Source organism: Lacerta agilis, chromosome 8 (assembly GCF_009819535.1).
Source record: "Lacerta agilis isolate rLacAgi1 chromosome 8, rLacAgi1.pri, whole genome shotgun sequence".
In the NCBI taxonomy this organism is placed as follows: domain Eukaryota; kingdom Metazoa; phylum Chordata; class Lepidosauria; order Squamata; family Lacertidae; genus Lacerta; species Lacerta agilis.
The window spans coordinates 57,796,871-57,821,366 of NC_046319.1; the positions used below are offsets into that span (position 1 = coordinate 57,796,871).

At 45.9% G+C, this 24,496-nt stretch overlaps 1 protein-coding gene across 1 annotated transcript in view; it reads left to right on the top strand.

Moving 5' to 3' along the window:
• The window catches only part of DLGAP3 (DLG associated protein 3), a 177,981-nt gene that overhangs the window by 94,798 nt on the left and 58,687 nt on the right, over positions 1-24,496 (top strand). The window lies entirely within an intron of this gene.

A 24,496-nucleotide genomic window follows, 5' to 3' on the forward strand; every position in this document is an offset into this window, starting at 1 on the left:
GTGAAAACCCTGAGAAGATGTGACAGAGCTATCTTTGCAAATGCCACAAAGCTCTTCCATGGTTGAACTCATGTGCCTCCCACATGTGCACACACTTAAATGCACTCATGTGCAGTTGAATCATGTGACAACTTGTGTGTCAACTCCCACATGAAAGAGCTTTCCATGTAGAGCGAATGGAAACATCAGAAGTTGGAGCTGCTTCTGCAACAGGGTTGCCTTTTCTTCTCCTCTTTTAAAAACCGTCTTCCCTGTTTCATTTTGCCTGTGATCACTTTGCCATGTTCTCTAACCCTCTTCACGGACACTGCTTTATATTGCTTCCTTGAAGCTCCCAGACTATGGAGTTCCTTTTTGTTCTTGGGCCCCAAATCAGGACATAATTCCCTGCATCCCAAATTCTCAGAGTAATAAAGTCAGAAATTTGGGGACAGCTTGGGGTCCATTCCTCAACCCCAACCCCACTCTTTTGCCTTGATAACTGCACCATGCAAGTGGATGGAGTGGAAGTCTCCAGTTGCATAAGAACTATCCCCTGCTGGATTTGACTATAGCTCCATCAAGACCAGTATCCCATTTCTAGCTGTGGCCAACCAGATGCCACCCAGAAACCTACAGCTGGAGCCCATAGGCAGCAGCCATCCTCTCCATTGCCTGCAACATGTCAACTGGTATTCAGATGCACTGCCTCTGAACCTGGAAGCTCTATTTAGCAAGGCCTAGCACAACCTCTCCCCTCATCCATTTTCTTTTGAGGACTCTGGACAGCAATTCATCTTTTCCATTGAAGCCATAGGCACAGCTGGGGGGGGGGGGCACGGGGCACCACGCCATGGGGGCCACCACTTACTGCTGGCCCTGCAGTGTGCCCGAGCCACACATCTCTCCTGGGAGTGATGCAGTGGCTCGGGCGCCTGCAGGCTCCACGCTGCCCGAAACGGCAGCATGGGGCTTACGTCTGTCCGATGTCTCTCATTCAGATGCCCTACAGCTGAAGGGGAGTTGGTAGCGGAGGCACTGCGTCTTGTCCCAGCTAGTTCTGCTCCAGAGCACAGGGCGCCACCCCGGGCACCCAAGCGGCCAGCTATGCCACTGATTGAAACACTGATGTATGTAGAATAAATTCAAACGGGCTTCCACCTAGGAAAACCCTGGAAGAGAATGCGCAGCACAGACAAGCACCAAGACTGTTGGTGGTCGGGGGAATAGTATTCAGGTAGGAAAGCAAGACAGATGGAGTTAGTTTGAGTAATACTTTGGTGGCCCGATAGCCAGCTACCATCCTTCCATGCTGGAGTCAATGAAAGGAAAGTCATGCCCGGAGAGTGTTCTCTGCTCTAAGGAAGATGACTCCGTAATTCACACTGCCGGCTGGCGCTGTGCTTCCTGTCCGTGGTTTTATTGTGTCCATGAATTCTCAATGCAGTAATGACTGTCTGGCAATGATAGGGGCCCATTGATTTCCTCTTACTCGCACAAACCATGTCTATTTCTCTTATGCGCGCACACACACACGCACACACACAATTTTATTTATTTTGGTTACCTAAGCAATAACCATGCTAATCGCAGATGTTCCTTGAATGCTAAGCCGCCTGCTGCTCAAGGGAGATAGAGATGTGTATGCTGGTGGCACCTAGCACCAGTGCCAGGTGCCAGGGATTGTGCTGCGGCAGAGGGTGAAAATGAAGCAGGGAACGAGGCACACTTCCCAAGCAAACAAGGACCAGAGGCTGGCAGAGATCAAGGAAGCGTCCCTCTGCTCCCATCTCTCCAATGCGCGTGGGGGAAACCAAAGCAGCCGCAATTCAATTCAATTTGCTGAAATTGTATTGGTCTCATGCAATGCCAGTAAAAGAGAGGCCGACCTATAGTGCGGGGGGGGGGGATAAACAACAGCACCCCAACCCAGACTCTAACTCCCATCAACCCCAGCCAGCATGGCCAGTGGGCAGGACAATGGGAGCTGTAGTGTGGCCACAGCTGGAGGGCCTTAGGTTCCCCTGCCTGCTGTTGCAACTTAGCCAAGTTGGAGGTGCCCACTAGGAACGGAGGAAGGTTCAGCTCTGGATTTTGGAGACACTTAGGGCCAAGTGAAGATGGCAGTGCACCCAGGGAGGGCTTCCTGCGTCATAAGGTAGCGAGAACTGTTGCAAGGGTGGCTCAGACATCAGCATTGCTGCCACTTGCTGAGAGGCACTTTGGCAAGGCAGTGGTGAGGTCAATGCCATGAGCCCCAAGATAGCATCCTGGATGGGCTGGTCTAATCAGAAAAAAGGGTTGGGGAGAGTTTGAGGTAGTGACAATGGGGTGGGAAACCCAGCAGGTTGGAGCAAGCTGCATCAGGACCCCAGAACTCATCCGAGCTGCCAGGAAGCAAGTCACCAGTTGAGGGATTCAATCCAGCACTACCTCCCTCCCTGCCAGAGCATCCATCCTCACTAGCCTCTGCTGACAAGCTTCTATCCACCCAGGAGGTGTCCAAGTCTGTCTCCAAGCTGGCATTGTTACCTCCTCCATCTCTGAGGACATAGAGATCCCAGTGCTGGTGTGAACAGACATCCCAGGCCCAGGCCCCAAGGCAGAATTCCCATTGGCAGGGAATAATAATAATAATAATAATAATAATAATAATAATAGTTTAATAAATATAATTAATAACATTACAAAATGAGATCCGAGCTCGAGTCTTTCATCCAGCAGGAGCATGGACAACTCAGGGCTGTGTGGGTGGACAGGCAGGAGCACCAGGCTGGGCCCAGCAGTGCACCTGTGCAACTCTGACCTCATTTCGCCCTGTGAGTGGTAGCAGTGCTGGCCTTGTTGCCAGTGGCTCCTTCCCACCAGGCGACCCACACCTGTGCTACAGACTGGTTGGTCTGCAGAGTTAGAGAAGCCTCATTGGCTGAAAAAAATGGCTGACCCCCCCCCCCAAAAAAAATCTTTTCCATTTTTAAAAAATATTTTCTTTTCAGGCAAGGCCCTCAGAAAGTGGCTTACAAACTTGAAAATCAGTGCAATGCAATTGATAACCTTTTGGTCAGTAAAACACATCAGATTAGAAACAAAATAACTAGCTATAAAATCAAAGGAATATTGGTGGAATAAGGGTTTTTTAATATCTCTTTTTTAAAAAAAAAAAAAAAAGGAAGAAGGGAAGTAGGGAAGAAACTGGGGGATTTCCAAAGATGTGAGGCCACCACAAAAAGGCCCTGTACCTGGTACCTGTCTATATGCTCTTTCTTAATGGTAGGCTGGAGAGCAAGAGCTCTGGGGTTGACCTTGGGTCCAAATGAGTTTGTATGGTTCTTCAAATACACAGCTCTTTAAGAAGCAAGAGCCTTCTCCTGTTTTGAATCTGACCAGTTACCTTTGGGGCCAGACTCTTGTTAGAATAAGGACGGCCGCTTACACATCACAAAAAAAATGGAAGACAGATAAGGACACAGATTTGCATAAAATGTGCATTTGCAATTATATGATAGATCTCACCCTAGTGGAGCAGCTGCCCAGGGCCTCACTGTTGATGGGCCTCTCCAAGGCAAATCCTGCTCTCCCTTCCAAGGGTTCTTTTATATTTAAATCAGCCTTGGATCAGAGAGCCCTTCTAATAGAGGATTGTCCTCTATAAAGTAGGGCACATAAGCACCCTACTGCTTAAGGGTGTCATCACCACCCTCTAGTCCCAGAAACAATTGGTACCCTTCACACAACAGGGTCATTCGAAACATGTCTGTGTTTGAGTTCTCAACAGAATAACAGGAGAGTAGGAAGTGAGATATCCTACAATTTGGTGCCATTCAGATCTTCTGTACATAACGGATGTAGGGAGGGGAAGATGCAACCTGCCAACTCTCTTGAAAGTGACAAAAAAATCATCCACAACTTCTGAAAACAAGTGCCGGCTGAAACACTTCATCTTTGACTACTCTACATTGCACGAAGGCATTTTGATGTTTTCCGATTGCTGCGTCGACATTTCTGGGTCACTCAAAACCATCAGTTTGGACTGAGATGAAAGTAAGATATTGAACTGAGTGGGGGGCTTCTGTGGAGCATGAAACCAATCAATGATAACCCCCTTGAGCTATGAGAGTACACACACACACACACACACACACACACACACACACACACCAAGGACTGGGAGTGGGGACTCAGCTGGAGTTTCTTGTCAGGAACAAAGATACTCTGGCATGCAAGAGTTCCATCCGAAAAGCTTCACTTTATAGGGCAAGATGCTCACGTTTATTCATTGGCAGAAGAGATGAGGCAGAAGCTGGAGAAAGGGAGCAGAGGGGGGATATTTGCATAAAAGCCACATCCGTCACAAAATCGCATCTCATTCCATTTCAGCAATAAATGCAAAGCCTTATTATTGATCTCCCTCTACCTTTTCCCTGTACTCTCCTTCCCTCGTGTGCCTTGTCTTTTTAGTTTGTAAGCCTGATATCAGAACTGTTCCCTCCCACCCCCTTGATGTGAAAAGCAGGATAAAAATATACTAAATAAATAAAATATTTCATCCTCTGCAATCTTCAGCCAGATCAAACTCTCTAGATTTTTGGTGCTTTAGGCTTTGCTTAACACGAGTTATTTTGGGTGGCTGGGTTTGCTGCTTCCTAGGGTTAAATGTTGTAACTAGAATTTCCACTAGGGCTCACTGACCTTTCATCAGCAGTTTCAGTGGCCCTAAACAACAGGGATTTGAACAAGGAAACTTGTGGGTCTAAGCTGGAACCTAACCTGGTGAGCAACCTGGGAATGTTTACATTCTCTCCTCTGAGGCCTCTTCTGCAACACAAGGAAATACAGGTAGGGTTGTGTATGACACTGGACCCTGAGATTAGAAGGCAAAACGAAGCCTCTGCATTGGGCAGACATGGATAAACAAAGCCTTTTGTTCTTACACCGTCAATAGGACGAGACCTTCTCTGTGCTGGCTCTGGGATTTCTGCACTTAGTGTAACTGCCGGGACTTTGGGCTGAACAGCACACACTCCGAGTCTGGGTTGTATACAGCAATCCATGTCTTCAGCATTGCCCCAGTAGTTGAGTTCCTCCAACCCCATTGCCCATACATGCTGGCATTCAGACTCTGAGACTCTTTTAGGGCCTTCAGACTATGAATGCCTCTCTCTGTGTTGTCTTTGCTAGCTCTAGGAAGTAACAGAAGAGGAGGCAGAGAGGGTCCCATTTGGCAAAAAAAAAAAACTAAAGCAGGGAGTTGGCTCCCAGGATTTGACAAAGGATGGCAATGGTGTCATGGCCTCTTAGTACCCTGCTCCACTGGGGTTTGCAACTTGAAGGGGAAGGGGAATGCATTAAACAGAGTTTCTTCCAGGCAGGTCAAGTAAGCAAAGGCAAAGCAAAACAGATCAGTTCAAGGCAGGTCAGGCAAAAGCAGGACACTCTAGGGAGAAGTCAGAATCACAGGTAGTAAGGAGATTTGTTGCAACAGAGAGTTGAGTCCATCTAAAGCCTTAAGTAGGCTGACAAAGTCTGTACTATAGTTGGCTCCAACTCCCTTGGGGGAGTTGGCTTAGCTGTCCTAAAGAGCTCTGGTCTTTTCTGCAAGTGGTGTGTGTGTGTGTGTGTGTGTGTGTGTTATGGGGGAGGGCTTGGCCTCTGAGTCCAAAGAAGGCAGAAGGACTGATGTTCTGAGACTAGGAGGAGGGCTCAGGAGGAAGTGTTGAGCTCCCCTCTAAAATGACACAGTCCTCCTCATCTGTAGCAAAAGGAGCTGAGTTTGTGAGTCATGCCAATAAGGGACCTGATCTGGCTTTTGGACCTGACTCAGGCATCGAACTGTGGTTTGGCCTGAAATGTGTACCCACAGTGGAAGGGAATCCTCAGATCCAATGCTTAATTACTCCAGATATAAAACATGATGTGTTTATACCAGCTGTAGTATATAGGTTAGTTGAGCATCACATTGGGATCTTCTTTGGCTTGTCTGTGCATGGAGCAGAACAAGATAGTAGTATTCAGTGGTTTGGGGATGTACTGTACCACTTCAAATCACAAGTAAGGAAATGTGATTCCCCACTTGCAGCCTAAAGTGACACAGTCCATTCTACCACCACAGGAGCACTCAGCCATTTCCTTAAGACCTCCTTCAAGTGCACTTATATACCATATTAACAAAGCAGTGCTACAATATGATAGGAAAGGCCCATAGCTCAGTAGCAGAGCATAGACGTTGCATGCGGAAGATCTCAGGTTCAGTCACCAACATCTCGAGGTAGGACTAGGAAGGACCATTGTCTGAAACCCTGGAGAGCTGCTGCTGCCAATCCTTCAACAAGTTCAAGCTAGATGGTTATAATGCAGCTTCCTGTCCTATAAAATTTACCATCTATTTTGAGGAGGAGATGAAGTGCAAGGGTAGATCACATGCTTTGCATGCAGAAGGTCCCAGCATCTCCAGCCATGTAACGCTGTAGAGCTGTTGCCAGTCAGGGTAGACCATGAGTGAGGAACCTAAGGCCCAAGGAGCAAAAGGGCCCCCAGACCCTTCTGTCTGATCCCAGGCCACCTCCCTCACCAGCTCTGCTTCACCCCCTGCTTGAGTGCTTCTACCTTAACAGAATATGTCCTTGAACTTAGATCAGACCATTGGACGGCCATCTGTGATGGGTGCTGTAGTTGAGAATCCTGCATTGCAGGGGGTTGGACCAGTTGACCCTCAAGGTCTCTTCTAGCTCTACAGTTCTAGGATTCTTGCTTGCCTGGATGGAGCAGAGTCAGGTGTGTGAGCATGAGTAGAAAGGCAAAATGTGCATCTGTTGTTCTGCTAACTTGCCTCTGACCCTTCACTCCACTATTGTACAGCCCTTGGAAGGTTGCCCAAAAGGGAATGTGATCCCAGGTCTGAAAGAAATACCCCACCCCAATATAGACAATACTGAGCTAAATGGACACTCATTATATGTCAGGTTCCATGATGGCCCAGCAGGTTTTTAGCAGAAGCGAAATGCTGGGATTCCCTGCAAGCTTGTGGAGAGAGGGAAGGAGGGAGGCAGAAGAAAGAGAGTCAGGATAGATGTTTCATGCTCCCTGCATGATAGATGGAACCTGGCAGGAGAGAGAAGTTTGTCAACACGGCTGCTGGAGGTGACACCTCTGAGGTTTATTAGGAAGACTGTGCAAGGAGAGGCGTCCCCGGGAAGATGGATACAAGGCTGTCTCTCTCTGCCTGGTAATGCTGTGGGGAATGCAGGGGAGACCATTCAGCTGAAATAGCAGCAGTGGCAGCACAAGGCAAACCACACAGATTGGGACAGGTGCAGAGTGAGCTGGTATCATGGAGTAGTGAGGAGTGTGTGCCTTGGGAGTCCTGTTGTAAATTTCACTTCTGCCATGAATGCTCTAGGTCAGAGGTTGGGCATGCTGTGACCCTTGGCCCTGTTTCATGTTGGTGGCAAGATGGAGAGGGGAGTGGCAGAAAGAGAAAAGGTGGGGCAGAGTAAGAGAGAACGATGTGATGGCAGAAATGGAGAGAAAGGAGGTGGCAGAAGGAGGAAGATAGAAAGGAGGTGGGAGAGAGAGAGAAAAGGGTAGCAGGGAAAAAAAAAAAAAAAGAGAGAGAGAGAGAGAGAGAGAGAGAGAGAGAGAGAGAGAGAGAGAGAGAGAGAGATTCAGTCCACATTTGGGGTGGGTTTGGTCATGCCCACCATGGCTCTGCTCATTCCCAGTATGTGGCCCTCAACAGAGAAATGACTCCATCCACACTCTAGATGACAGAAATCATTGGTGCCATTCTGCCAGCCCAGGCAAGTCCCATAGAGGAATAATGTCAGCCTACCTTGTTGTTGTAAGAGTTACTGAAATGTGCTTTGAGCACCATATGCATATAACATCTGTTCTTCATCTTCCACAATCCTCTCCTTTCTCATTACTAGCTGGCCTGAGCTTACCAAGAGAAGGTCACTCCCCTTTGTGCCTTGCTTGTGGCCTTTGACCAAGGGTGGGGGGACCCCCATAGCCCTGGTGCAGGTGAGCATCCTTGTCCTGCTTGGCTGCCTCTGTGCTGTCCAGCTGCCCAAGTGGTGAGGAATTTGCTTCCCATCAGGTGGCACCAACCCAGGGCAGAAAGTGTGTTGAAATAGCCATCCATATCTGCCTCAACAACCAAATGGGTACTTTGGTTGTCTGCCTGGGCTTTTTGTAAATGGTTCATCTGTGTTCACCTGCAGAGACAGCAAGGGACAGCATACTCTGGACCAAAAACATTCAGGATTGTCACAGCAACATGGCCTCTACACCCCTCTGTTGCTCCACCTCCAGCTGCCTGTTCAGCTATTAAAGATCAATGCACATGGGCACCTCACTCTCTTTTGTTCTTCCGTAGGAGGCTCTGCTTCTTTTTCAGAGTTCCTTTTTGTCTCCTTGCTGTTTATTTCTGAGCCAATTTCTCTGTGGGCTTCTGAACTCCCTGCTCTTCCCTTTCTGTTCTCCGTTCCCTCGCTGAGCTTGTACTGTTTGAAGGTTGCTGCTGTTCAGAGATGTTTCTCGGCTGCAAATCGGGCCTGGAGAGATCAGCCCATTTTTGTTAGGACCAAGATTTTCCCCAGTCACGACGCAGGTCAAGTTCCCTGATTGTGGTTAGTTTTAGTAGAAAGTTTCCTTGGGTCTGCCTTGAAAAGCTGGCCGTGTTGGGAGGTGTGTGTGTTTGTGGGAGCTTTGTGGCTGCAGCCAGGGCTGGATTTAGGTTTGATGAGGCCCTGAACTACTGAAGGTAATGGGGCTCTTTATATGTCCAGTTGTCCTTTGTCAACAATAAATTGTCACTGCTTTTTTGTGTTGAATATATGCTATATGGTAATTTATGAACCTAATAGGTATCTAAAGCCATTTGCAGATGACAAAATACATATTTTATCTAATTGTTGAACTGAAATACAATTAAGAATAAGTATATTAATAGTGAAATATTTGGGGGGGGGCAAGGGAGTGGGGCCCTAAGCTATAGCTTGTTTAGCTTATACGTTAATCTGCCCTTGGCTGCAGCTTAGTAGTAGAACACATGCTTTGTGTACAAAAGGTCACTGATTCAATCCTCAGCATCTCTGGATAGGAATGGGAAAGATTCCCTGCCAAGAAACCCAAGAGAGCTGCTGCCATTCAGGGTCAATCGGGGATCATTTCCCCTTAGAATCATAGTCATAGAAATGAAGGGCTGGGTAGAAAGTTAATAAATAGCCCAACCCCTTCAATGCAGGAATCACAGCTAAAGAACCCCTAACAGATGGCTGTCCAACCTCTGTTTTAAAAATCCAACAAAGGAGAGACTGCATTGCTTTCTGAGGTAGTCCATTCCACGAATGAACAGCTCTTGCCACCAGAAAGTTCTCCCAAATGTTTAGCTGGAATCTCCTTTCTTGTAATTTGAATCCATTGATTTGGGTCCTACCCTCTAGAACAGCAGAAAACAAGTTTGCTCCATCTTCCACATGACAGCCCTTCAGGTGTTTGGAGATGGTTATCATACACTTCTCAGTCTACTCTGCTCCAGGGTAAACATACTCAATTTCCTCATAAGGCTCTTCTTATTGTAATGCTCTTCAGTGTGTTGTTCTAATACTGTGGTTTGTTGTTTCACTCTGGTTCTATTCCACGAGCTGATAAAGTATGTATACAGTAAATTATGTTGGATTGGCTGGTGAATCCTGAATATATCTCTATATCCGTGTTACCCTCACCTTGGGGTCAAGGGTGCCGTGATAGGATTAACTATATAATCCACCCTGTCCCATCTAATAACTTGTAACCAATGTAATAACCTTGTATGGCTGTATATGCTGATGACAGCAAATCGTTCAGGGTTGTTAAAGGGATTGTAAAGAGCTCCCCAAACTGGGTAAACAGGCTTTAAACAAATTTAAAGTGATGCATATTAGGGCGATGCCCCCCCTCCCCACACACCCCTCCTATATTTACACTGATAGGGTTTGATAAGTAAAGAGATTGTGTTGAGCAGCTCGTTGAAAACGTCAATCCACTGTGCAGCCACTGCAAAAAGGGTGGGTTCTGTGCTAGGGATCATTAGTAAAGATGTCAAGAATAAAACTGCTAATATTGTGATGCCTTGATACAAATATATGGTGCAATCTCAGCCAGAATACTGTGTACCGTTTCTGGCTGTCTCACCTGAAAAGGGAAAGCGTAGAGCTGGGAAAGGGCATCCAAAATTACTGTGGAACTGGGGCAGCTCCCCTAAAGGAAAAGGCAACACTGGGCTTTTGTTTGTTGAAGCCATTGTGTTTCATCCGTCTAAGTTTATATTCAATGAATGGACCCAACTTAGTGAGGTCCATTCATTTTAATGGGTCTGTGCTGGACATGACAATGAATTGGATATAGCCTATTGCTTCGTTCTATTGGTGTCCTTTGCTTTTTATTATAATATTTTCAGATGCATTTTTATTACTCTAAGATGTCTTGAATATTTTACACAACTTCATTTTCTTTTCTTTTCTTTTCTTGTAAACTTTACACAGCCTCTTTTCTTTCCTTGTAAATTTTATACAGCCTTCTGACCCACACAACTGGTAAGCTGGAAGATCTAGAGATATGGCACCAATGAGCTCTTGAAAATGGCAAAGATCTAATTAATGAGCAAACTATGTCTTAACAAATGATAATGGTTTGTTTGTTATTGCATTTATATCCCACCTTTCCTCTAAGGAGCTCAAGGTGGTGTACGTAGTTCTACCCTCTCCTCCCCCATTTTATCTTCACAACAACCCTGTGAGGTTAGTTAGGCTGTGAGAAGGAATGGCTGGCTGAGTGAGCTTCATGACTGAGCAGGGATTTGAGCCCCAGTCTCCCAGGTCTGAGTCCAACACTCGATCACTATCACACAACACTGGAAGTTCAATTTTGGCCTTTTAAACCAGGGTTGGGGTTTTCCATGCAAATTACTAGTCCTTATGGATATGAAGATGAGCTTGAAAATCTATGGGTGATACTTGAGGGCACTCTCTTTCTCTCTCTCTCTCTCTCTCTCTATATATATATATATATATATATATGGGAAAGTTAAGTATCTAATAACCAAGCATGTTCAGGAGGTGTGAGTGAAAGTGAAAAAGAAAAAGAAACAGAAGGTTGTATCCGACTAAATTTTACCCATTGAAATTGATAGGCCTGGCCTACTTTCAGTGAGCCTACTCTGAGTAGCAGTAGGACTACAACCCAGTGGCAGGTATTCCCTAACACTTTACAAGGAATTACTGCATGGTTGTAGCTTATGGCAACTCCTATCTCTCCTGGAATGTTAATGAGCCAAGAAGACAAATGGGTCATTAAGAAATAATGCTGTATTGTAGGATTTCTCCACGCCCCCCCCTTCTCCCTCCCGCAACACTGCCCGCTCCCCAACCGCTGCCTCAGCAGAAGTAATGATCTTTCTCTTGCTTTCTCAATCAACCCCAGCAGCTGCTGCCAAATTTAATCAGGTGCTTAATTAACTATACCTTTCACATCAAAGCTGCCCTTCCTGGTAGTAGGATATCCAGCATCAGAATAAGCCAATGGCTCAAATCTCATTATTGAAAAGCAAGACATCGTCAGATAAGTAAGCAGGGAGCAGGGGGGCAGGGGGAGATATTAACTTGGAAACCTGCAATGCAAACAGCTAGGCCAATGCTAGGCTGAGACTCCTGGTCAGCCTGCTCCACCTTGCCTCTTCCTAAGGTGTTAGTTAGTTAGTTAGTTAGTTAGTTAGTTAGTTAGTTAGTTAGTTATGTTAATACCTCACCTTTTCTCAAGGTGACCTACCTACTTCTCCTCTCACTCATTTTATACTCACAACAACCCTGTGAACTAAGTGAGTGACCGGTCCCAGCTTCACAGCTGAGTGGGGATTTGAACCCTGGTCCAGCACTCTAAACACTCCAACACACTGGCGCTTAGGTTCCAACCCCCAGCAGCTCCGAACAGAGTGGCCAGTGGAGTCCCAACAACATTTGGACAGCACCAGGTTGGATAAAAGTGTTGCAGGCTAAGGGAACTGTCTGGGTATAAGTCAATATGTTGCCTTTCAGTCACATACTAGCGTGATCCTGGATGAGGCTATACGGGGTAAAGGGTGGAGCTATGCTAATTAAGAAGTGTGGCTATGCAAATAGGAGGATTGATTTTTGATTATAGCTGTGCCAAAAAAATCAAATTGTCTTTTTTTAACCACTCAATTGGGCAGGGGTCAATGAAGTGAGTCCCTCCTTAGAAATAGTTGAGGGGAGTGTCTCTAAAAAATTCCAGTATGGGTTGCCACTAACCTTGCCTAACCTTACCAGAAGCCAAGAGTTTTCCATTTTTATATGTACTAGCAAAGAGTGCCTGGCACTGCCTGGGATTTTTTAGAAACCAAAAAATATTTTGTTTTTCAAATAGATAGTGTAATTTGTGAATTTTGGCCCCTACATTTATTTTGCTTTGCTTTTTTTTCCTTTAAAAAATTAATAATGACAAATACTCTGGTCATAATTTCCCCCCTAGTTTTCAATCCATCTTTTTCTGACAGATGACCAGGAAATCGATAGTCTGTTCAGGCCAGTATAAAATTAGTAAGTTGTACTAGTAGCAGTATTGGTATTTGAAGAATCGTTGTTGTTGTTGTTGTTGTTGTTGTTATACAGAAGAAGAGTTTGGACTTGATATTCCTCCTTTCACTCCCCTTAAGGATTCTCAAAGCGGCTAACAATCTCCTTTCCCTTCCTCCCCCACAACAAACACTCTGTGAGGTGAGTGGGGCTGAGAGACTTCAGAGAAGTGTGACTAGCCCAAGGTCACCCAGCAGCTGCATGTGGAGGAGCGGGGAAGCGAACCCGGTTCACCAGATTACGAGTCCACCGCTCTTAACCACTACACCACGCTTGCTGTCCCCCATAGCAGTTACCAATAGGAACACAACAGTCAGACCATTGATCCATGTCTTCTTCTCTGGTGATCACTCGTAGCCGAGTAAGATTGTCTTCCATAAACACGGTTTTAAAAGTGAGTCTGTGAGTGACTGTGGAGGCCAATTCTGAATCCACACATCCTTCCACAGTGGGGACATAGGTTTCTGAGCAGGAGTTGATCATGGTGAGAGTTTGCCAAGCATGCCTTCCTCTTAGCGCATTTCTCCTTTTCGTCCTGAGTTCAAGCATCTTCAAAACCCATGACACCTTTGGTAAAGGCTGTTCTCCAATTGGAGCGTTCGCAGGCCAGTGTTTCCCAGTTGGTGTTTATACTACATTTTTTAAGATTTGCCTTGAGCGAGTCTTTGAAGCTCTTTTGTTGACCACCAGCATTACGCTTATCATTTTTAGAGTAGTTGCTTTGGAAGACAATAATCAGGCATCTGCACATGAGCAGTCCAATGAAGTTGATGTTGAAGATCATTGCTTCAACATTGGTGATCTTTGCTTCTTTCAGTACACTGGCATTAGTTTGCCTGTCTTCCCAAGTGATGTGTAAAAAAAATTTGGAGACACCATTGATGGAATCTTTTGAGGAGTTGGAGATGCCGTTTATAAGTGGTCCACATTTCACAAGCATACAGTAAGGTTGGTAGTACAATAGCTTTGTAAACAAGCATTTTGGTTTCTCTGCAAATGTCCCGGTCCTCAAACACTCTGCACTTCAATCAGGAGAAAGCTGTTACTCATTATTGTCTGCTCTCCAGGGTTGCAGACAGGAGTCTTTTACAGCCCTACCTGGGAATGCCAGGCTTCTGTATGCAAAAGATGGGCTCTACCTCTAGAAATACAGGGGGGTGCTTTTTCACTGGTAGCACCAACGTTATGGAATGCCCTCTCTGCTGAAATGTGAGAGGCCCCATCTGTATTGGCATTCTGCTGGCTTTTGAAGATGCACCTGCTTACACACAGACATTCCCTTGACCTGAAACTCCTGTTCTAATTGCTCTGCCACAGCAGAGCAGCAGAAAGGGGAAGTACTAGAAAAGAGGGAGGAAAGGGAGAGGTTAACAGAGTGGAAGAAGATGGATCAGGCAGAGAAAGCCCTTATAGAGCAGGAAATGGCTCAGGACACTCGTAACAACTTTCATAATGGTGGCCACAAGTCAAAACCATTCGATCCCTGCTGTTGTTCCTCTAATAATGTCTATCTCTCTGCACTTCATGCAGCTCTTCTTCACAAGCCCCTTTCTTTATGCACAGGCCATGTCGGTCTTCTGAAGGTAGAGGGAATTGCTGAGGAAAGCGTACTTAATGCTAACGAGGCTGGCAATCGCTTGCTGCTTGCTCTCATTGCAGTTTAATAACCTTGCTGCCTTGGACGCGCTCAATCATTTCAGCAAGGCACATTCATCAATTTGAGGTGGGATGAAGAATGAAGTTGTTTGTCAAGTGCCCAGCTGCAGAAAGCAAAGAGGGGCAGTCAGATGTGATGTGGGACTCCTGCCCCCAAAACTCTGCCCGGACTCCTTCTGATTCGTATGGCCCTTGGCATGATGCAGCCAAAGACAAACACTTTTCAAACTCATTTTTATTTCAATAAAACCCATCAAACATGAACTCCAAAGTGGACCCACCTGTTTCAAACAAGGTAGATTGTGACCCAGTCGAATCATGGACTCATTTCAGAATTCTACAGAACTCTTTACAATGTAGCCCCAGGGCTGCAGGGCTGCCTCTGTGTCCCTGTAAAAGATTGTTTTGCCTCTAAACTATTTTAAGCAGGTGATCCAGCCATCCAAGGCTCCTTATTACCACACAATTTAAATGTGATATAGCAATTCTACTCTGTCATTCCCAAGGGAGATCTATTGGGGCGGGGAGAATACAGCTTGTATTCAAATAATGTGGTAGCAAGGAGTCCTGAGCACTAGTTATTTCAGGCTGTGAGTGGCTGGATTACCAGAGGCAGCACTGTGAAAGCAAAAGAGGAGGTCTATCTACACTATGAACTTACTTCAGCCATGACTCCCTCCAATAACTCCTGGGGGTTCTCATTTACTGAGGAGCCTTTGTTCCCTAGAGTTCCCTAGCTGCTACTCTTGTCACCAAAATACAGTTCCCAGGGTTCCTAGTGAGAGGACATGACTCCTAAACCAGTTTAAGCCTGTAGGGAAGGAATGTCTAAAGGGTCTTAGCAACAAGGACAAAGATCAAGCCTAGCCTAGCCTAGCCTGTGGCTGTGGCTGTACTGTCTTCTAACTCATTAAGTTCTAGCTAAGGGAGATTCTGTTTTTAGGGCTCTGGTAATGGAAATTGAAGTGGCTGATAGCACCATGCAGGAGGGAGAAACAAATACTGAGCCAGGACTTTGCAAGGTGTTGCGTCCCTGAGAATGTACCATGTACCACATAGTTTGTGTAACCCCAAAATTATCTATGAATCCAGCCCACCTAACTTGTTGACAACTTAAATAAAATGCTTACCAATCTGCATTTTTCTTCCATTCAGCAAACAATTTACATTAGAGGGGGGGAAATGTCTCTTTTTTGGTGGATGGGAGATCAGTAGGGCTCACCTATTCTGAAGGTCTGTGTTACATAAGGCTATAGAGAAACAGAGGGATCCACTCTTTTATCATCAGGGAATCTTGAGAGTATAGTTGTTCTACAAGGCTCACAGGGAAGAAGTTTCAATTGCTAAGATTTCAGCACCAAGGATAGCTCCCTAGTGCACCCTGTTCTCTCATTCCTTGGAGCTTCTTAAGTTCTAGTCTGTTGCCTCAGCACTAAACTCAATGATTAAGGAATGCTACAAAGTGGGGTGGGTAACTTTACATTGCTGTAATGCATTACACAGTACCCCCACGACCCCCCCTCTACACATGTGCCTTGTCACCTTACTAAGTTGCAGGAGAGCTACAAGTAGCCCTGAATAAATTTGGGAGGTCTGAAGAATGTATGCTTTATAGCACAGGTGGACAATATTTGGCCTTAATTATATATATGCAGCTAATTATATGGGCTAATTATATGCAGTCCTCAGCCCAAGTTTAATAGCAAGCAAACAGTGTAGACTTCTGACAAGAGTGATCTGTCCCTCCACTGCCAGCCTGCTGGATGGAAAGGGGGAAGAGAAGAGGGCTGGCAGGAAGCGGGGAGACACAGAGTGTGTGTGTGTGTGTGTGTGTGTGTGTGTGAGAGAGAGAGAGAGAGAGAGAGAGAGAGAGAGAGAGAGAGAGAGAGAGAGAGGATGCTGCCTCTCAATTTTGCTCAGCCCCCACCCACCACTGGTTTCAGCCCCACAAACGATCTGCATGTGCCCCCCATACATTACCTCCAAGGAAATACCACACTGGGGGGGGGAGGTTTCCTGCTCCTGCTTTATAGGGAGCCCATCCCTACCACTCCACCTTTCTTAATTAGAGGGAAACGTTCTGCTAATTAAAAATGAAATGGTTCCTCAGGACTTCCTACTTAATGTACAGTGTTGCCTACAATGAAACATCCTTTCTGGGCAGTTGGAATCCATTGCTGCTTGCGTAATCAGGGGAGGGGGAAGTATTCATGTAACTGTCTTCACTTAGAGTTCACAGTTGTATGATTTTCAGCAGCCATGAAGCAGGCAGAGGAAGTGAATGGAGAAATTCACATGACCTCCAAACGGTACCACATTTGCAACTATCTTTTGTCATGCTTTAAAACAGGCATAGGCAAACTCAGCCCTCCCGTTGTTTTGGGACTACAGCTCCCATCATCCCTAGCTAACAGGACCAGTGGTCAGGGATGATGGGAATTGTAGTCCCAAAACATCTGGAGGGCCGAGTTTGCCTATGCCTGCTTTAAAGAGTAAGGGGGTGGGTTACCTTTCTCTCTGTGTGTGTCAAACTTTTTTCTTGAGGGAGGGAGGAAAGGAAGCGACAAATGATCATCTCCAAGGCTCTTGCAGAGGGTAGGATGCCCTCCCAATGGTGTGAACTGTTGTGAACTATCAGCCCCAGCCAGAGTAGCCCATGGTCAGGGATGATGGGAGGTGTAGTCCAGCAACAGCTGGAGGGCACTACTTGGCTCCCCCTGTGCTGTGTCATTCTCCACAAATTAATGAGAAAAGTAATTGCATCATCAAAGCTCAGGAGGTGGCTCCTTCAGACCAGATTGCATGAGTGCCCTCTAGATGTTTCAGACTCCACGAGTTTTACTCAGAGCAGACCCATTGAAATTTATGTGCCTAATTTAGTCATTAATGTCACAGATTTCAATAGGACTATTCTGTGTAGGTCTGGCATTGGAGACAACCCCAAACTTCCATCTGCCCCAGCCAAAATGGTTAATGGCCAGCGATGATTGCAGTTGTCCAAAACAATTTGTAGGGCACCATGTTGGGGAAAGCTGCTCTAAGCCATCATCTCCTCTCTGCTGGAGCAAGGGGGGGTTGTCTCTTCAAGCATCTCTGCTCAACCTACCTTTGGTGCAACTGCGAGTCGTCCTTCAGGACTTATCAAACTTTAATTTTGTTTCCTATTTATAGTTGCCTCACCCACCTCTTGTGCACATGTTGGTATGAGGTTTATCTGTTTAGCCAGTTCAGTGAGCAATAATTGGTCCTTGCTTCCAAGCTAGTAACATGTCCAACAGATGATGGGATTGTGCTTAGAGATGTAGCTGGGAAAGCAGGCTGTAGCTGAGTGGGTGAGTGGAGTGCCAGGCCCAACGTGCCTTTCCAGTTAGTTGTGCCCCATCTTCCTTTCCCCATGCATTCTCTCCCTCACCAGTCCTGGAGACGTTTGCCTCCACCTGCAGTAAAGCTTTCCTCTCTGCTGTCTTATACAGCTGTAGATCCTCCCTGTACCTGGTTAAGTTCAAGGTGCTGGTAGCGGGGCACAGAGCCCTGTACAGCTTGGGGCCAGGATACCTTTAAAAAATCATCTCATCCCTTTTGTACCCAACTGATCACTGCACTTTGCAGCAGAGGGCCTCCTGCAGATACCACCTCATCAGGAGATCCATTCTGTGCAATGCAAGAATCAGGCCTTTAATGCTGTAGAACCTTGGAGCTCCCTGCTGTTACATTTCAGGCAGGCACTGACTCTGCTGTCTTTTCAGCACCTCTTGAAGACTTTCCTTTTGATAAGTGGAGATTCATATCCCAGTCAATATCTGTATTGGATTTGCATTGTGAGTGTGTGTGCGCGAGTGTAATTGTTGCTGTTTTAATGTTTGCAATTTTTGCATATGTTTTTATTGTGTTGTGAAAACACTTGAAGATGCTTCATAGGAAATTATTCATAAATGGAATAATTATTTTTTGCCTATGTTTTCCTTGTACCAAAAGCCACAAGGGGGTTGAGTCTATCCATTTCACCATGATGCCACTTTGTGTCTCCAGAAACCATTGTGTTGTATCAAGCAAATTACAGAAATTACAGAAATTTCTCTCCCTCTTTCTTTCTTTCTTTCTTTCTTTCTTTCTTTCTTTCTCTCTCTGGGCATCTTTCTAGCTTTATCGCTTGCTTAAGAGCTTTAGCAGCTTGTGAGTACTAGCTACTGTAATGTGTGACACACCCAACCTATGCCCAAGTGGGGGCTGAATGAGAGTGTTAGGTGCCTTTAAATGCAACCTGGGAACAAGAGAGAAGTCTGCATTTCTGCAGCTAGATGGCAAGAAGCAGTACTTCCAGCAAGGAAAATGAAGGTCTGGGGGGGGGGAGATACTGTAGGGTCCTGGAACATTCTAGATCCACAGGCCTCCTTCCTTTGCTACCCTAACATTGATGAAAATGCTGTTAGGCATTGAGCACATAGATACTCATGAATGCTGAAGGGGGATTAACAGAGCAGGTCACTTGGGCCCTGACTGCTTCAGCGTCAGAAGCACAGCATCTTGGGTCTACTGGTCCTTTTACAACGATGTCCACCAGGCACTGGCTCTGAGCCATTGAGTGTGTGTGTGTGTGTGTGTGTGTGTGTGTGTGTGGCTAATGTGAGGCCTAGCAAAATATCTGCCTGGCAAGAGATTGGGCGGTGGGGGTGGGAGCTGAATAGTGTGGTGTGGAAAAGAGGAAAGAAAACTCAGGAGCCAGCCTGAGCCGTTATGTAGGTCACTGTAGCAAGCAGCGAGATAACAATATGTGTGTTTTAAAGCCTTCGCGGGGTAGCACTAAGCAAATTTCCAACCCGCTTTATCCTGCTGTCAGCAGGCTTAGAGTGAAAGATTTTACATTCAGCTCCTCGGGAGAACGTCTTCCCAACAGGACGCAGAGCAGCCGAGGGCAAAGCCAGCCAAACTCGTCATCACACTTTCCTCCCCTTTTACTCTGCTTTGAGTAAACCCACCAGGATTTTGGCACACGTACAGCTGTCCCTGGGCTTTGGGGGCCCTCCAGACATCCTTTTCATGGCACAATCATGAAGGTCTGCGCTCATGACGGCACTGAGGCAGTTGTACACATTCCAGTTTTCAATACCGTCTATGCCTGCAAAGGTTTCGGGGTGAACCTACGGCTTTGTTTCCAGTCCATGCATGATGTGCAACTTCCTGGGTTTGCTACTGTTGCACAAGAAAATGGTCTTTTACATTTGTACAGTAGGCTCTCTTATCCCCCATCCAGACAAGCAAGAAGTATTGTCAGAATTCAAGGACACATTCCAGCCAGACAAAAACGCTAAAGGAACGGCAAAGCAGGACCCATGAGGGGTGTGGCTTGAGGAGAGGTAGTGTAACCAGGGAAGGGATGCATCCTGGGGAGAGTCCTGACAGCCAGATAAAGAGGCCTAAGTATGTGTCAGCCCCAGCAACAGCAACCACCACCAGCATGGCCAGTGGTCAGGGATTGTGGAAGTTGTCGCTCAAAACATTTGGAGGGCACCAGGTTGGGGAAGGCTGATCCAGGTTCTCAAGCAGAAATCTTTTCTCCTTACCTCAGGCATGGGGGACCTTGGGCCATCCTGATGTTGCTGAACTCCAAATCCCATCCACCCCAGCAAACATGGCCAGTGGACAGGGGTGGTGGAAGTTGTAGTTCAGCAACATCCTGAGGGCCAAAGGTTCCTCACACTTACCTTTCCTGGTCCCTGATTTCTGGTTTCAGTTGAGATGCTGGGGATTTAATCAGAGTCCTTATTCATTCGGAGCATGAGCTCTATCCATGGAGTCATGGTCCACCCAGGCCAGGCTTGGCTGCTTCTGAATGGCAGGAGTTATCTGAGGTCTCACAAAGATCTTTCTGTTTGAAATCCTTCTATCTGGAAATGCAATGTAGGACTTTTGGCTAGCAAAGCATGTACTCTGTTCCTGACTAGTGGACGCTCCCCAGCATATGAAACTTAGAACCATAGAACGTCCTGTCTCAACCTAAGCCACCTGGACAGGGTTGTTGTGCGGATAAAACAGGATGGGAAGCCTGGACGCTGTCTAGCCTCCTTAAAGGAAAGGCAGAAAAGAAACGTGATAGCAAATGAATAAATAAAATTATGGAACAGGTGACAGATAAGAGGCTGCTGTTTGTAGCAGATCAAGTCCTGTGCTGCGTTAGCTACAGCAAAACACAGCGCTCTTGCTACTGTAACACTGCAGAGAGTCTCTTTTGAAAATAGCATATCTAGTATTTATTTAACAAGCTGATGCATTCATAACAAATTACATCCTCACCTTCCTTGTGTGTGAGCCACCAGAGAGAGAATCTGATCCTCTTTCAGCTAATTCTCATTTTAAGCAAATAATTACTTGCTACAAAATTATGTACTGAATTAGCTGATTCCACGCCAAGCCCATTCTTCTTATTTTCTTTTTATACAGAATATGTTTTTGTACTTAGAATGGCATAATAAAACAACACCATAATTAGTAATGTAATAAAGTGAATTATTCCATTATTCTTTTTTCACATAACAGCATGTTTTAAGAAAAGAAGTGTGGGGTGAACGTTGCATTCTTCCTCATTTCTGCTTCAGTAGTGAAAAATTATATTAGATTGGATGCTCTTTTTTTCCAGCAATGCAAAATTGGGTCCTGACTTTGGGGCCCTGTGTACCAAGTGCAAATCTGCCACTCCCCCTGCAAAAACAAAACAAATTTTTTTATTTAAAAATATGGAAAGCCAGTGTCCAGTGGTTAGTTGGTTAGAGGTAACTATGTCTGTTGCAGTAGAAATGACAAAGAATCCAATGGCAGGGAGATTAGTGTGGTGCAAGCACTCTGGCTGAGCCTTTCCTGCTGGAGTGTTTGCACCATGCAAACCTCCCCATCTCCTCACCTCTCTCCCTCTCAGTAAGTCACAGCAACCCACCTGCCTGGAAGCTAGTATAGCAGCTCCATCCTGGTCAGAGAGGCATTACTCCTCATTTGAGTTCATTGGGCTCTTTTCCCTCCCTATTCCTTGCCCCTATTTTTTTTGTACTTCTGCAAACTTTGGGACTCCCTCTTGGGTGGCACCATCTTGCTTAAAACAGGGGAAAGAAGAAGAGCACTCTGGCCCCATCTGTTGGGCAGAAGAACAAGAGTCACCAATTGCTACTCAAGCACATAAATCAGGAAGGGAAGATCATCTTGGCCTGAACTGGATAAAAATGCCCATTAAAGTTTACCACTTTGTTCTGGCCTTTAAAGACTGATTTCCCTCCTCTTTCCTTCCCTTCCACTCCACTTCCCTTGAGTGTCTTGCCTTTTTAGTTGGTAAGCCTGATAGCAGGACCCATCTGTTTCTTTTGATTGATATGAGCCACTTTGAGAGATAGTAGTGATTTGAAAAGCAGAATAAATACAGTATGCAGTAAGATAAATAAATAATGATTCACACTGGGGGATGAGTTTGCCATCTGGATATAGGATTGTTAAGTGTGTAGTTCCTATTTTTATAGCACAGTACCATAGGAACCAACTCCTAGGGGCCAAGATCCCTTTGGCCCCCCAATAAAATGTTTGAGGGATCCAAGGGCCCCCAAAATTGATGGGCATTGTCATTCAAATGGTGTGCATGTGCCACATCATGTGAGTGACTGTGCAGAGCAAGGCTTACCTGGGCTCCCCAAATATTTTATTCAAGTTTATTTACACAGTACTATGCATATCTACTCATGGAGTTCAAGGTGATTTAATCCTAGGTAAGGGTTGCAAGGTTGTAGCCCTAATTATCTATAATACAGGGGACCTTTTTTGCTCACCTATCTGAAATTTGGCAGATCCAATCTCAGGAGGGATAGGAGATTGCCTGAAAATTCATGTCAGACAGGTGGAAAACAAAAGTTGCAGGCAGCAGAAGAACTCTTGGGTCCCCCACTGAACAGTGAATGAAATGAAGTGTGCCTGATTTTAACAAATGTATAATTTAACAAAGGAAATTTTAATCTACAAAATGAATAGAATATGGAAATTGGGAGGGAACTTGCACACTCACAAGGAAAACTGTTCTCTAACTGTACTATTTTTGACTGTAGGTGCATTTATATGCTTGAATGTGCCTTTACATGGAAAACTAGCATAGAACTGTAGAATTGGAAGGGACCCCAAGGGTCATCTAGTCTAATCCCCTGTGATGCAGGAACCACAGCTAAAGAATCCCTAACAGATGGCCATCCAACCTCTGCTTTAAAACGTCTGATAAAGGACTGTCCACTTCCAAAGTAGTTTGTTCCACTGTTGAATAGCTCTTACCATCAGAAAACCCTTCCTAATGTTTAGTTGGAATCTCATTTCTTGTCATTTGAATTCATTGATTTGGATTCTACCCTGTGGAGCAGCAGAAAACAAGCTTGTTCCACCTTCTGTGTGACAACCCCTAAACCTATTTGAAGATGGCCATCATATCTCCTCTCAGTCTCCTCTTCTCCTGGCTAAACATCCCCAACTCCCTCAAACCGTTCCTCCTAAGGCTTGGTTTCCAGACCCTCGGTCATTTTGGTTGCCCTTCTCTGCACACGTTCCAGCTTGTCAATATGCTTCTTAAACTATGGTACCCAGAACTGGACACATGGCTCCAGACGGGCATATTAGACAGCAGTGGCGCTGTGGGTTAAACCACAGAGCCTAGGGCTTGCTGATCAGAAGGTTGGTGGTTCGAATTCCCACAATGGGGTGAGCTCCCTTTGCTCAGTCCTGGCTCCTGCCCACCTAGCAGTTCAAAAGCACGTCAAAAGTGCAAGTAGATAAATAGGTACCACTCCAGCGGGAAGGTAAACGGCGTTTTCATGCGCTGCTCTGGTTTGCCAGAAGCGGCTTTGTCATGCTGGCCACATGACCTAGAAGCTGTACACCGGCTCCCTTGGCCAGTAACGTGAGATGAGCACCGCAACCCCAGAGTCAGACACGACTGGACCTAATGGCCAGGGGTCCCTTTACCTTTACCTTTAAGCTAGCACTGTTTTTCCTGACATGCTACTTTGGTAGGTATGTGGATCATTTTAGGAGGAGAGGTCTATTAATCATGCAGTTGCAAAGTGAGCCAGATCTGGGGTGCTTTTAATATGCAACTTGCTGTTTGTCTCACTAGCAGTTGGCAGGATGTGGATGCAGCTTACCAAGAAGAGGGAGAGGGGAGAGGCAGCGGTGTGGATGGCAGGAAGCAACAACCCCAGTGAGAGGGCCGACTGACTCTGCTAGTGAGTTTGCACTCTCTTGACCATGCTGCCACTTCTCCCCTCTCCCAATTAGCCACAGCAATGCCAGTGACAGAGGGTCAGTGTAAGGCCCCCAGCCCTGTTGACCTCTACTGATTCGCCTTGACCAGGTTATCCAGTGTGGTGTGAGGAGGTAGGGATGTTGCAATCCCATCCTTCAGTTTCTTTGTAAGATATTGGCAGGAGCAAAATCTGCCTCTACGTGATCAACGTAGGATGCAAGAGCACCGCAGAGTTTTAGGAAACATCTCTGATTTACACACTCACATGCTGAATAGAGTGTAAAGTGCACTTCTTAAAAAGACATCTCCTTCCCATTTTTATTTCCAAGCCTGAAATGCAGCAGAGGCTTTTCACAAACAAGCAAAAGAGCAGGACCAATTTCCCTTGTTTTCAGCTGGCTGGCTTGGGGCAGAGGGTCCTGGAGATTGTGAGGCTTTGCTCATTTCCAGAAGCATTTGAAAATCTACCTCCTGCTGCTCCTCAACTCATTTCCCTCTTAATTGCGACAAATAACTTCCTGTTGCAAGGAACAACAAGGGCAAGAGTGGAGCATTCCAATAAATCTAAATTCTGTTTATACTTCAGAACAGTGTTTGATGCAAGGAGGCTGCAGCATTAAAAAAAAAAAAAAAAAAAACAGCAACTCCAGCTGCAAGACTTTCCCTCTTTTGGGGGGGGGGGATTATGCAGGCCAGTGCCTCAGCTGCTGTGAACCAGGGGAGGCACCACTGAAATCAACCAACCACTTCTGTGTATGTTTTGTGCCACAGCGTGCGGGGCATCTGGCAACTGGCAAGGTGGTCAGAAGATCATGCCCAAGTCATCAGCAAGTGAGGAGAGATCGAGTTTGGTGTAGTGGTTCGGATGACAAACTTGGACCCAGGTTCACATCTCTCCTTGACCACAAAGCCTGCTGGGTGACCTTGAGTCACACCCTCACTCCTTTCAGTCTAACCTACCTAATAGGGCTTTTGT